The sequence below is a fragment of the Paroedura picta genome, chromosome 5 (genome assembly GCF_049243985.1).
Source record: "Paroedura picta isolate Pp20150507F chromosome 5, Ppicta_v3.0, whole genome shotgun sequence".
Lineage (NCBI taxonomy): Eukaryota > Metazoa > Chordata > Lepidosauria > Squamata > Gekkonidae > Paroedura > Paroedura picta.
The window spans coordinates 119309727-119323814 of NC_135373.1; the positions used below are offsets into that span (position 1 = coordinate 119309727).

Consider the following 14088-nt stretch of genomic DNA (forward strand, 5'->3'; position numbering starts at 1 on the left):
CATCACATTCTTTTATTTATTTATTTTACTAGATTTGTAGGCCGCCCCTCTCCGAAAATCGTCTGGAGTTGGCTTACATCAAAGTGTAAAACATACCAAAATACAAACTCAGTAAAACCAACTTTAAGCTAAACAATATTGTTTACTATAACTTATCTATAACCACCCTGGGCTTTCTTGGTAGTCTTTCATTCATCGAATCGTGGATTTGGAAGGGCCCGCCAGAGTCATCTAGTCCACCCCCCCTGCACAATGCTGGAAACTCACAAGTCCCTGCCCACCCACAGTGACCCCAGGTCCATGTCCAGATGATGCCCCCAATCCCTCCCAGAATCCTTGGCCAGTCTGGTCTGGAGGAAATTCACCTAACCACCCTAAATTGGCGATTGGCATTTCCCTGGGCATTTAAGAAAGATCCACAAGAGCCGGGCACTGATACAACCCTTCCTGCCTACCCACTCACCATCTATCTGCCTACATTTAGTTTCGGAGATAGAATTAGCTTGGACCATCCTGTTCATGGTTCTCGACCCCTTCCCCAACTTTAACCCCTACCTGAGCTTTGAGATCTCCACCTCTTTTCTCCTTCCCTCTCCCTTTCCCCAACTCCTCCTTCTGCCTTCTTCTCTTTCCCCTCTTTCTCCCCACATGGTTAGGGATGCCAGCTGTGGGTTGAGAAACACCTGGAGATTTGGGGAGTAGAGCCCGGAAAGGCCAGTGTTAGATGAGGGGAGGGGCTTCAGTGAGATCAAATGCCTCAGACTCAGCCTTCTAAAATGACTGTTTTCTCCAGATATTGCCTGTAGATCAGTTAGATTCCCAGGAGATCTTCCACCACCACGTGGAGGTTGTCAACCCTACAAATGATGTTGAGGAATCCACTGAAATTATCCATCTTTCTTTGCCTAGAGCAGGATGTGACCAGTCGAAAATCAATGAACTCAAGGCTCGCATCCATACAGGAGAAGTTGTGACTTAGTGGTAGAGCATCTGTATGGCATGCAGTAGGTCTCAAATTCAATCAGCAGCTTCTCCAATTAAATGGACCAAGCTGGAGATGATGTGGAAGACCACTGCCTGAGACCCCAGAGAGCTGCTGCCAGTCTGAGTAGGCAATACTGACCTTGACCCACCCAGGGTTTGACTCAGTATGAGACAGCTTCATGAGTTAGCCTTTACTTGGCATGCAGAAGGCCCCGGGTTCAATCCCCAGGATCTCCCATTAAAAAGAACCAAGCAGTAGCAGATGGGAAAGACCTCAGCCTGAGACCCTGGAGAGCCTTGGGAAGCGGATGTGGCTCAGGGGTAGAGCTTCTGTTTGGCATGCAGAAGGCCCCGGGTTCAATCCCCAGGATCTCCCATTAAAAAGGACCTGGCAGTAAGTGATGGAAAAGACCTCTACCTGAGACCATGGAGAGCCATGGAGATGGGCCATGCCCCAGTCGCAGAGCATCTGCTTGGCATGCAGAAGGTCCCCACGTTCAATCTCCATCATCTCCAGTTAAAAAGATCAGATAGGGGGTGATAGGAAAGGCCTCAACCTGAAACCCTGGAGAGCTGCTAGCGGTCTGAGTAGACAATGCTGACTTTGATGGGCCATGGGTCTGATTTAGCATAAAAGCTCAAGTATTCACATGGACTTTACAAAGTGTCTCCCGCTTGACCGCCAATTACTTTTTTCTGCTGCAGCAGCCAGCAACTGGCCTGACCCCACAGAGAATGGAGGCTGAGAACAAAACCACCCAAGGGTTACTCCCTGGAGACCTTGGAGAGCCTTGGAGAGGGGCCATGCCACAGTGGCAGAGCATCTACTTGGCATGCCAAAGGTCCCAAGTTCAGTCCCCAGCATCTCCATTTAGATGGGAAGGACCTCTGCCTGAGACCCTGGAGAGCAGCTGCCAGCCTGAGCAGGCAATACTGACTTGACAGGCTCGATTCACGAGCTCGTATGCCCAGCCTTGCATTTTGTTTGCGCCTCGACAGCCGTCTTCATCTGAGCCAGCACTCTTAGAGGAATGACTTCGAAAAGGCGGAAGTCGCACAGGGGCGAGGAAGAGTCAGTCCGGCTTCTGCGGCTTGGCTCAGAGTGATCAAAACCGCTTTGGTCGCTCACGGACACATTCAAAGCCCCGTCCGCTAATAGAGAGAAGCAGCTCCGGCGGAGCTGCCGTGCCCTCCCTTTCCGCGCTCCTGCACGTTCTATTTGTCGTCCTCCCTTGCCGGTCTTAATCTAACCGTACTGCTGGTGCAAATTAATAGTAATTGGTTATGACACAGTGTGTCCTTCGAGTGGAACAACAATATGGAAGGGATACCGCTCCTCGCACAGACTCACGCGGGGTCCCTCCTTTCCCCCTCCCACAGCCCGTCTACCGCGGAAGACCATCGTTCTGGCTGAGCGTTCGAGCTGCTCTCCGTTCAAAAGGGGTGTCAGGAGACGTTATAGCTTGACTGACAAAGAGTATCGAGGGCACATCCGCTGATGTGTTCGAAAGGGATCCGTGTCTAATGAAGGGGCCCGTCTTTTCAAGTGCCGGGATGCATGTTGGATCGAGGAAGCAGTGGCTGGACTCGCTCAGCTTTTGCTTCTACTTCCGTGACAGCGTTCCCTTCTAGAGAGCCAGTTTGGTGTAGTGGTTAGGAGTGCAGACTTCTAATCTGGCATGCCGGGTTCGATTCTGCACTCCCCCACATGCAACCAGTTGGGTGACCTTGGGCTCACCATGGCACTGATAAAACTGTTCTGACCGAGCAGTGATATCAGGGCTCTCTCAGCCTCACCCACCTCACAGGGTGTCTGTTGTGGGGAGAGGAAAGGGAAGGCGATTGTAAGCCACTTTGAGCCTCCTTCGGGTAGGGGAAAGCGGCATATAAGAACCAACTCTTCTTCTTCTTCTTCTTCTTCTTCTTCTTCTCCTCGTTGTAGGCCCCGTTTTCCTGGTGGGGTTTTGCAATGCGTATTTGCATCTGCAGTGTTTTGTTTTGCATTCTGGGGGATAACCACGGTGGGCGACCTGGCTCATGTCGGTGGGGTAAAGAGCGGCAGGCTCTGGTTGGGAGTCCTGGGTTTGATTCCCCGCTTGTCCAAATTCAGCCAGCTGGGTGACTTTGGGCTAGTTCCAGTTTGGAGAATTCTCCCAACCCCACCTACCTCACAGGGTGCTGTTCTGGAGAGAGGAAGGGAAGGCAATGGTGAACTGCTTTGAGGCACATGGGGCTTGCTGGGTGACATTGGGTCTGTCTCAGTTCTCTCAGAGCTCTCTCAGCCCCATCTACCTCACAGGGTGTCTGTTGTGGGGAGAGAGAGGGAAGGAGATTGTAAGCCACATTGAGACTCCTTCAGGTAGAGAAGAGCGATTCCAGTATGATGAAATAGCACATGTTTGGTCAGCACTTTTCCTTCTTTCTCTTTTGTCTTTAGGATTCAACTTTGTACTTGGTTTTAGTGAGATCAGGAACAGTCTTTGTGTGTGTGTGTGTGTGTCAGTGTGCGATGGTGAGATAAAATAGCCCACATTTTTGTATCCCCTTGTTTGTTTTGTTACAGTTTGGCGTTACAACGCGATCATAGTAATTTTTTTTTAACCACGTGAGGGTGGTTGCTCAAATTTGACAAAACTGTGCTGGAAGGTGATTGGTACTTTTTGCCATGTGACAATGATTGACAAGTAACAAAAACAGCAGGACGTTTTGTCTTCCTGTCTCTCAGGTATCGCTTGTGTACACAAAACTGGGGGCAAACGGGAGGGGAGAAAGCGGGGCAAGGGTTTCCATTGTGGTCATGGGAAAAGATTGGGAGAGCCATCCCAAGGCCAAAAACTAGGGGACAACATGGAAGATGTCTGAGTCTGTGCAAGGAGAGAGATGGGGAAAGAGATGTAGCCAACGGAAAGTGTTCTTGTATTTTATTATTTTATTAATTTATTATTAGATTTCCATACCGCCCTCCCATATGGCTCAGGGCGGTTCACATTCAACATTGCAAGGGTAATACATGGAACCGTCTGAACATATAACACAGTCATAAAATAACACACCAGCAACAATCCAACAGTGGATCTAAGTCAACAGAACTCCAATGGCTTTGGTCAGCGATATAACAACAACTACAACTTAGACAAAGCCCCAGGGAGGTCAGGCTGGTTCAGGTCATGGAGGGGATGTCTGAGAGGGGACCCATGGATGTTGTTGGGTTGATCTTGACCTCTAAGTCAAGTTGCCGTCCAACAGCAAGGCTAGATCCATGGGCACCCCCAAGACCTCTCCCTATTCTTCAAAAGTCAACTACATCCCATCGTTCCAGGGTCACTGAGTGGATAAGATGAGGCTTATCCTGTTTCTGCCTTTCAAACCTTTGCCAGTCAGAAGAGACAGTTCTGGATTAGTTTAACTGATGGCCTAACTCCGTATGAGGCAGTTTCCTGTGTTCCGTTTGCAGGATCCTCGGGTCTCACTCTGACCTGGTTCTCCTCGGCTCTTGATCGCTCGCTGGCCTCTTTTCCTGCGCTCCCGCTTCTGCCCCAGCTCCCTTTACGCCCAGCCAGCCTGATGGATGACGGGCTCAGAAGTCTCTCCCGACACCTCCGCGATTATTCCAGAGCACCTGAACTTTCCTGAACTTGGGTAAACACATCTTTAATTTATATTGCATGCAATTACTGTTTTATTACAGCTGGAGTGTGAAGTGTAATCAGGTGGCTATTGTATAATTTAAACGCCAGGTGATTTTTTATTTAATAATAATCGCTTGCGTTCCTATAGTGCCTCGCATTCCCCAAAGGGGATCTCCACAGTACTTTGCCAAGTTCGCAATCAAAGGCGCCGGAAGTGAAAACACTGATTATGATTAACATAATCTAAGTAAGCCGAGGTCTGTGCCCTTCCACTCCTGTGTGAGTTCAGAGGGGCACCGCTGAAATTAGCAATGGAAGGATGGGGCCCGTTCAACAGATTAGAATGGCTGGTACGATTTTCTGCAGTCTCGCCATCTTTCTTTGTCTAGTGTATTATTATTATTATTATTATTATTATTATTATTATTATTATTATTATTATTATTATTATTATTATTCAATTTATTTCCCGCCACTCCCTACAGGCTCGTGGCGGGTAACAATAATCTTAAAATCCCCCGTTAAAACCCTCATTAAAAGACTATAAAAATACCCAACACGGCGGAAAATGCCACTCTCCCCTACTCGAACAAGGGCATTGGGGGATGGAGGGTGATGATGACTACTTCAAACCCCCCCCCAGGGGGGCAATGTTCTTCCTCGCCTATCCCAGCCTCAACCATAGGCCTGGCGGAAGAGCTCCGTTTTACAGGCCCTGCGGAACGCTGACAGCTCCCACAGGGAGCTTTTTAAAAATTTTATTTTATTTTAATGCCATTTTTCTTACCAGTGGGGGGGGGGATACATTTTTACAATACTCTCCAACTGTACTAATCTACTCAGTGTGTCAGTATATCAACAAGTCACTCTTTAACAGCCTAACAGTGCCGTCCTGTATAGATTTACACCAATCTAGTCCCATTAATTTAGAAGGGTGTAACTCTTCTTAAGAGTACCCTATGGGTTACTCAAACCAAATCCTCAAAATTTGAGGTTCTTTCTTTTCCTATTCCCAGTGCAAAGGAGCAAGGTTCCATGCTTTTCAACGCTTTGTTTGAAGAATTTGTCATTTCTCCGTGGCAAGTGAATACTATTCGCACAAATGTGGCTATTCTTCAGAGATGGGGCTGTGATTCAAGCCAGTCTCTAGAGGGCAGACAAATATCAGACAGGCATATTGGATGGGTCCGTCCCCCCCACCTTTTCCTGAGCCATTTCAACTCCCTTTATGATTGTTTCCAAATCTTGTGAGCATTCAAGCTAATTAGTCCATGGCCTATCCCATTTCAGCACTGGAAGAGTGGCGCTATCACAAGGCTAAGAAGGCGAGGAAGGTAATAGACTGTTTTGGGAGAATTTGGGACCTGGGTGAGAGCCTCTAGAACTCTAGTGAGGAAAAGAGTAAAGGCCCAATAAACAAAGATTCCATGACCGGCAGTTCTGAAAATGTTATGTTCTAAACAGTAACCTGGTTTCTGTTGTGGATGCTAAATATTTCCACTTATTTGTGTGTGCTTCAGGAAGCTGAGGTAACCCGACCTTACATTTCAAAATGTAATGAGCAGTGGGGTGTCACAGGGCTCTGTACTGGATCTGGGATTTTGCAATGTTTTTTTTTAGCAATCATCTGGAAGAGGGGGTGGAGAGACTCCTCATCAAATTTGCAGATGATGCCCAGTTGGGAGGAGTAGTTACATCCCAGAAGATAGGGGTTACCGTTGTTTAGAGGTTAGCCAGGAGGGGCAACTAAGCTACTGTCCCATGCATGAGGGCACAGGGCTGCTTCTGAAAGTGGCAGCCCTGCATCATTTTCATTCTTTCTCCTTCTGTAACGTCTATTTCATTTTATTGTAGGGTCCAGTATACACAAATTCCCCTGTAGGTCATGCCCATAGAATCATGGAGTTGGAAGGGACCTCCAGGGCCATCTTGTCCAACCCCCTGCACAATGCAGGAACATACAACTACCTGCCCACCCATGGTGACCCCAATTTCATGCCCAAGTGATCCCTCTACCAAAAATCTCCAGAATCCAGCCTGGCTTGGAGGAAATTCACCTACCATCTTACAGCGGTAATTAGTAATCCCCTGGGTATGCAAGGAAGGGCCACAAGAGACAAACACTGGAGCATCCCTTCCTGCTCACACACCATTTGCCTAAATTAATAAAATCAGCATTTCATATCTAGCCTCTGCTGAAAAACTTCCACAAGAAGAGAAACCACCACCTCCCGAGGAAGCCTATTCCACTGAGGAACCACTCTAACTGTCAGGAACTTCTTCTGAATGTTTAGACGGAAATTCTTTTGAGTTTCTCACCCTCTCCCCTGGCTCAGGATTGAGTACTAGACTGCTTTAGCCCTCAACTGTAGGCTTGGCGGAACAACTATGTCTTACAGGCCCTGTGGAACTGTCCAAGGTCCTGCAGGTCCATGTTCTCCCCTGGAAGAACATTCCACCATGTTGAGGCCAGGGTTTATAAGGCCCTGTCCCTGGTTGAGGCCAATTTGATATTCCACTCAATTGGTCTCAGAGACTCAATGCTAACAGAGCATACTTTTCCTGTCTACTAAAAGGTGATATGACAGTGATCTTCAAGTACTTGAAGGGCCGTCACATAGAGCAGTGGTCCCCAACCTTTTTATCACTGGGGACTACTCAATGCTTGACAATTTTACTGAGGCCCGGTGGGGGGGTAGTTTATTCCTCTACTCTCAACCACTACCCTAAAACTCTCTGATCGCTATGGTAATGTTTAAACATCCCTTCAAAATAAGATACAGACACGCCACAACAATGAACATAAGGAACATTTTATTTTCATGGAAATTTTAACTCATGACAATGACAAATCAATGGGAACCCTGAGCTTGTTTCTCTGCAACGAGATAGTCCCATTTGGGAGTGATGGGAGACAATGACACCCAAAGTGTGTTGTAAAGGGCCGGGGGGGATGAAGTAAAGGGCCGGGGGGGGGAGAAGGCGTCCTTCGGGGCCCACCTCCAATTAGTCAACGGACCACATGTGGGATGAAATTAATTCAAAATAATTTTTGGCTAAACATCCGGAAGAAGTTCCCAACAGTTAGAGTGGTTCCTCAGTGGAACAGGCTTCCTCGTGAGGTGGTGGGTTCTCCTTCCTTGGAAAATTTTAAGCAGAGGCTGGATAGTCATTAGACGGAAATGCTGATTCTGTGAAATTAGGCAGATTGAGAGTAGCTGGGCAGAAGGGTGTTGGCGTTCTAGGGTGGTTTAGCAGAGATAAGCGGAAATCGTTGTAGTGGTGTGTCACTTCGGCGCGACAGAAGAACACAAGTCAAACAGGTTTGTAGGTCCTTAGCTTTTATGTACAGAATATTTACAAGTTATCCAGCAGAGTGCTGCGCGCACAATGGCATTTCAGAGAGAGAGAGACAGCTCCCCCATCACTCCTTATATATACAATCTATGTACATGCAACCTTCTCTAGTATTGCATCAGCTTACTATCCAGCCAATAGAAGCATTAGTGCTGTGTCATTCATGTACACCTGACACTTCTCACATGATCAGTACCTGTCAGTTAGATCAGTTTGATCAACTTGAAGCTGTTAGCTGTCACTAGGTACATTATACCAACAAAGGGATGGTGTCTGATTTTGGATCTTGTGGCCCTTTCTTGCACACCCAGGAAAATGCCGATTGCCACTTTGGAATTGGGAGGTGAATTTCCACCATTCCAGACTGGGCAGGGAATCTTTTTTTTCTCTTTTTTTGGAAGGGGATCATTTGGGCATGGAATCGGGGTCACTGTGGATGGGCAGGTAGTTCTGAATTTCCTGCATTCTTCCTGAGACTGAACTAGATGACCCTGGAGATCCCTTCCAACTCTATGATTCTCTGATTCATGCTCCACATGGACACCAGTGCTGTCTTTTCTACTATAGGCCAGCTCCCGAGATGGATAGGAGAGATCCAAAACTGCATGCGGGATGCAACATGAAATCTTGTCATGTGTTCCCAAAGCCGCTGCAAACAGATGGCTTTGCAGCCTCTTGCGGTTCTTTCCCTCTAAAACTTTTGCAGGTTTTTCTTTTATTTTGTAAAGGGACGTAACAAAACCCTTCATCCGAACAGTGTGTTTTTTAAAAAAGAAAGAAACAAACTTGAATACGGTTTTGATTTGATGTTTTCAAAAGTGAAAATGCTCAGCACAGAACGACAGCCGCCGGGACAATGCATGTGGGAAAGAAAGTAAAGAGGATGTTTCTCGTCTTTGTTTACGAAAGCGTGAAACTGTCGAAAAGGAGCCACCACATTCACACTGTCACCCACAAAACTCATGATGTGCCTACAAGCGAAGGGTAAAGAAAGTCTCGATTGTTCATCGGGGAGAGAGAGGGAAAAGAGCCCAGGGTCTGTGATATAAATGGCTGCGGATTTAACTCTTGGGTGGTTTTGTTCTCAGCCTCAATTCTCGGCGGGTTCAGTCCGGCTGCTGGCTGCCGCTGCAAAAAGGGCATTGGCGGTAAAGCAGAGGATACCTTCTTAACAATTTTTTGTAAAGTCCATGTGAACTCTTGAAGTTGCCTTTATGCTAAATTAGACCCGTGGCCCATCAAAGTCAGCATTGTCTATTCAGAAAGGTAGCATCTCTCCAGGGTGTCAGGCTGAGCTCTTTCTTATCAACTCGGATCTGATCTTTTTAACTGGAGATGCTGGGGATTGAACCTGGGGACCTTCTGCATGCGATGCAGATGCTTTCCCACTGAGCCATGGCCCTTCTCTATGGCTCTTCATGGTCTGAGGCTGAGGTCTTTCCCATCACCTACTGCCTGGTCCTTTAAACTGGAGATGATGGGGATTGAACCTGGGGACCTCCTACATGCCATGCAGATGCTCTGGCACTGAGCTATTGCCCTTCTCCATGGCTCTCCATAGTCGCAGACTGAGGTTTTTCCTATCACCTATTGCCTGGTCCTTTTAACTGGAGATGCCTGGGATTGAACCTGGGGACCTTCTACATTCCACACAGATGCTCTGGCACTGAGCTGTGGTCCTTCTCCATGGCTTCCCATGGTCTCTGGGTGAGGTCTTTCCTGTCACCTACTGCCTAGTCCTTTTAACTGGAGATGCCTGGGATTGAACCTGGGGACCTTCTACATTCCACACAGATGCTCTGGCACTGAGCTGTGGTCCTTCTCCATGGCTTCCCAAGGTCTCTGGGTGAGGTCTTTCCCGTCACCTACTGCCTAGTCCTTTTAACTGGAGATGCCTGGGATTGAACCTGGGGACCTTCTACATTCCACACAGATGCTCTGGCACTGAGCTGTGGTCCTTCTCCATGGCTTCCCATGGTCTCTGGGTGAGGTCTTTCCCGTCACCTACTGCCTAGTCCTTTTAACTGGAGATGCCTGGGATTGAACCTGGGGACCTTCTACATTCCACACAGATGCTCTACTGTTGAGCCACATGCCCTCTCTAGGAAAAGTTCAAGGGAGCTCTCCCTTCTCCTTAGTTCCCCTTGCTTTTTTGTGATAATATGTACATGTCGTTGTAAACACATATTGTTGCTATACCCAAGTAACAGCCCAGTCTTAAAGAGATGTTGTTCAATTACAAAATCCAAGGGTTGTCTTCTGTTACATCAGGCCTATCCTATCTTGATCCCATCAGCTTTCTGTCAGTGCCAGACCCCTCACTGGCAATGTCATTTCAACTCTATCATTTCCATTGCCACCAGGAATGACATCAACATGCGAGCCTTTAGCCAAAACTCTGGTTTAACCTTAGAGGTTTGACCAAAGGCGAGAAGTGATGTCAGTATGTCAGGATGCTGGCTAGTCGCCCCTTCCCTAACCCCTCCATTTTCTCCTTCTGCCAATGAGTGGTAGCAAGAAGGGACAGCTGTGGTCAGGAAATGCTCCACCCCAACCTTACTCAAAATTACTGCTTCTGCCTCTCTCCATTTTTCATTCAGAAGAACCCTGCGATTTATGCCTTTCTGAGAGGGCAGGACTAGTACACGTCACCCAGCTGGCTGCATATGGGGGAAGAGCAGGGAATCAAACCCGGCTCACCAGATTAGACGTCCGCACTCCTAACCACAACACCAAGCCAGACATGTGCAAACCCAGCAGAAATCAGGTTCATGCACCCTTTTTTTGTGTTGCAAAATAATTTTATGGACCGTCCAAAAAGAGTTAAGTGGGCTCAGGATCAGTTCATGCCTGAACACTCCCTGGAAGCTAAAATGACTACATTCAGGCAGTCGTACTTCCATCACATCTTGAGAAGACCCTGGAAAAGACAATAAAGGTAGGGAAAGCTGAAGGGAGAAGGTAAAGAGGAAGACCTAACAGGAAGTGGATTGTCTCAATCAAGGAAGCCACGCCCCTTGGGTTTTTTAGACTTGAGCAGGGGTTCTTAGAGATAGGACATCTTGGAAGTCAATAATTCATTGGGTCGCTGTAGGTCAGAAGTGACTTGACAACACCAATGCAGATGGTGTCCGCTCTTATATGGCAAGTCCGTTCTCATATTCCTCTATGCTTTTCTCCCACAGGGTCCAAAACAAAGGGGGCCATAAAGAACAGGAGCGGTGGAGCGGTTGAAAGAGAAGAGTTAAGTGGGGAAACTCCAACAGGTAAGTCAATTCTAAACAAAAGTGTTTTGCTGCTTTTCTGAGAAGTTGCTTTGGCTTGCGCCCGGTATGAAAATCCAAACGCAAATGCCCTAACTCTTAAGTAGGGGGAACTCCAGTCTTTTTCAATGTCCTAGGTAACAGCAAGGGCCTGCAAATGTCCTGTTTTCTAGTCGTGACGATAAGCAAAATAAAAGTAAGACAACAAAACCAGCAAAAAGTTATCGCCTTAATACCGGCTGATTCACGGATACAGTGACCAGAACTAAAAAAGTTGGTTTTGAAGTGGCCAAGCATAGACGGTGTTTCTCGGATAGGGCCCCGTTCCGCTGGATTTGAATACAAGGCCGTTCTTCCTTGTAGAGAGAAACTGCAGGATTTGGGGGTTTTGAACTATGAATGTGGTGGAGATTTTGTTGTTCGTGCGAAGTTTTCTGAAAGCGAACAGTTTTATTGAGCGCGTGACGGTCTTTCGAACACGGAGCTTTATTGACGTGTGACAACGCTTGACTTTCGTCTCTAGTTGCTTGTATCAGCCATCTGGGCATGCGTGTTGCTCTAAACCAGGGGTAGTCAACCTGGGGTCCTCCAGATGTCCATGGGCTACAATTCCCATGAGCCCCTGCCAGCGTTCGCTGGCAGGGGCTCATGGGAATTGTAGTCCATGGACATCTGGAGGACCCCAGGTTGACTACCCCTGCTCTAAACCATTGGCTGGCGATTGTTCTTTCCTGTTCCGATGGAGGGACGGAAGGCATTTGCTGTGGTGGAAACTGGATTGGATTTGGTGAGGGGCTGTCTCAGAAGGCAGTGGAAGCAATTGTGTGAAACCACACGTGTGGCATTGTTGATGAGAATTTCCGCTTTACTCATGGTGGCAGTTATGTTAAGCGAGGGCAAATCACTTTCCTTCCATCCATGAAGTCCAGTATTTCCCAGAGCCGGCCCCTACCTAGTGGAATTATTATTATTATTATTATTATTATTATTATTATTATTATTATTATTATTATTATTATTATTATTATTATTATTATTATTATTATTATTATTATTATTGTTATTATTGTTATTATTGTTATTATTGTTATTATTTGATTTATTGCCCGCCACTCCCTTGTGGCTCGTGGCAGGTTACAACAGTATAAACCCCATAAAATCCATTAAAATCCAATTGGCACATGCAGTTAATGAGCTACCTGGCAAGAGCGGCTAATCGACTACCCTTTCCCCTACTAGCAGGTGGAGAGGGGATATTGGTGGTACCCGTCCCTAATCCCAATCCCCAGGTCCCGGGGGGGCATAGTTGTTAGACCTGGCCTCAATCGTAAACCTGGCGGAAGAGCTCCGTCTTGCAGGCCCTGCGGAACGTCGAAAGGTCCCGCAGGGCCCGCAGCTCTCCCGGGAGCTCATTCCACCAGGCGGGGGCCAGGACCGAGAAGGCCCTGGCCCTGGTCGAGGCAAGGCGTGCTTCCCTAAATTAAATAAATAAATTAATAAATAGATGGTACAGGTTAGGAGAGGAGTCCCCAGTACTTTTGAAACTATGGCCCCCTTTAGAATTGGAGCCACAGGTTGGGTGGCACAACCACAACGTGGCCAAGTGCAACCACAGGAGGTGAGGCCACCCATGTATACAGAAAAGCCCAAGTACAAAGAGCCAAGAGTCAAGCGGGTGTTTTAATTTGCTCAGCCAATCAAATCTCCAATAGCTAAACTGAAACCCAACTGGGCAGGAGCTCCACTTGGCCACACCCACTTTCTAAATTCACTTGGTGGGCAACAGGAAAGGGGTTGGCTGGCGTCCTGTTGCCCAGGGTGCCGCACTAGGAACCCCTGTTCTAGAAGTTTTAGTTGTGAATTTCCTGCATTCTGCAGAGGGTTAGAAGAATGGGAAGGCAACTGTAAGCCGCTTTGAGCCTCCTTCAGGTAGGGAAAAGCAGCATATAAGAACCAACTCTTCTTCTTCTTCTTCTTCTTCTTCTTCTTCTTCTTCTTCTTCTTCTTCTACTACTACTACTACTACTACTACTACTACTACTACTACTACTACTACTACTAGATGACCCTGGAGATCTCTTCCAGCTCCATGATTCTATGTTTCTGAGATCATGTGTGCTTTAGAGCTAAGAATTGATGTTTCCCATTGGTTTGCCCTGATTGTCAGTCTTCAAGGCGGCTGCAATGATTCCGAAAACATCAGGACTTGCACATATGATTGCTAATGTCTTTGCCGTGCTCCTCAGATAGACCGCACCTTGTTCTGTGAAACCTGTTCCACGTTGATGGCAAATGGCCGTCAGCCCATTCCGGTGGCGGGTGTTTTCAAAGCGATCGGAAGAACGTTTGCGGGAGCGAATCCCCAGTCAGGAACCCAAAAGTTGAGACACAGGTCGAAACACGTTAGGTGTGTTCTGTCATGTGCAGTGAGATATGTGTTGTTCTTACTTTGTTTTAAATATATTATTATTGCACTTTGTTTAATAAATATTTGTAATGATTAAAAGCTCAGCTTTTGGGTTCCCGACTTCTGCTCAGGTTGGGTTTAAGTTCCCTTTTTGGTTTTTGCAGCCAATCTCCAGTGACCATTTCTGAAGGTGAAGATATTTAAAGCCCCCGAGATCTTAGCAGTTTTTGGAATCAAACGCTTTTGCATCTGCCCCTGTCTCCAACCCCTGCCTTTTGTTTCTCTGGAAAATGTGGAGATGAGAACTATGAAATGTATGTAATTTTCATATAATCATGTACATCTGCAATTTAGTTTCTAATTTGTTTCTTTGTGGCATTAAGCAGAAGCAGCGGTTTATTTTTAATGACAGGGGAAAAAAACAGGGTTTTCTCTCCGGGGATTTTGA

General features: G+C 47.0%; 1 protein-coding gene across 7 annotated transcripts in view; it reads left to right on the forward strand.

Moving 5' to 3' along the window:
* SOX5 (SRY-box transcription factor 5) overlaps positions 1-14088 on the forward strand; it is a 909709-nt gene that overhangs the window by 259049 nt on the left and 636572 nt on the right. For 5 of the 7 annotated variants that reach the window (XM_077340178.1, XM_077340177.1, XM_077340179.1 and 2 more), the window contains exons 3-5: positions 4439-4623; positions 5904-5947; positions 11156-11236. The gene's annotated coding sequence lies outside the window, so the exon portion shown is untranslated. The remainder of the gene's footprint in view (positions 1-4438; positions 4624-5903; positions 5948-11155; positions 11237-14088) is intronic. The other 2 variants (XM_077340175.1, XM_077340180.1) reach the window with 1 other exon arrangement.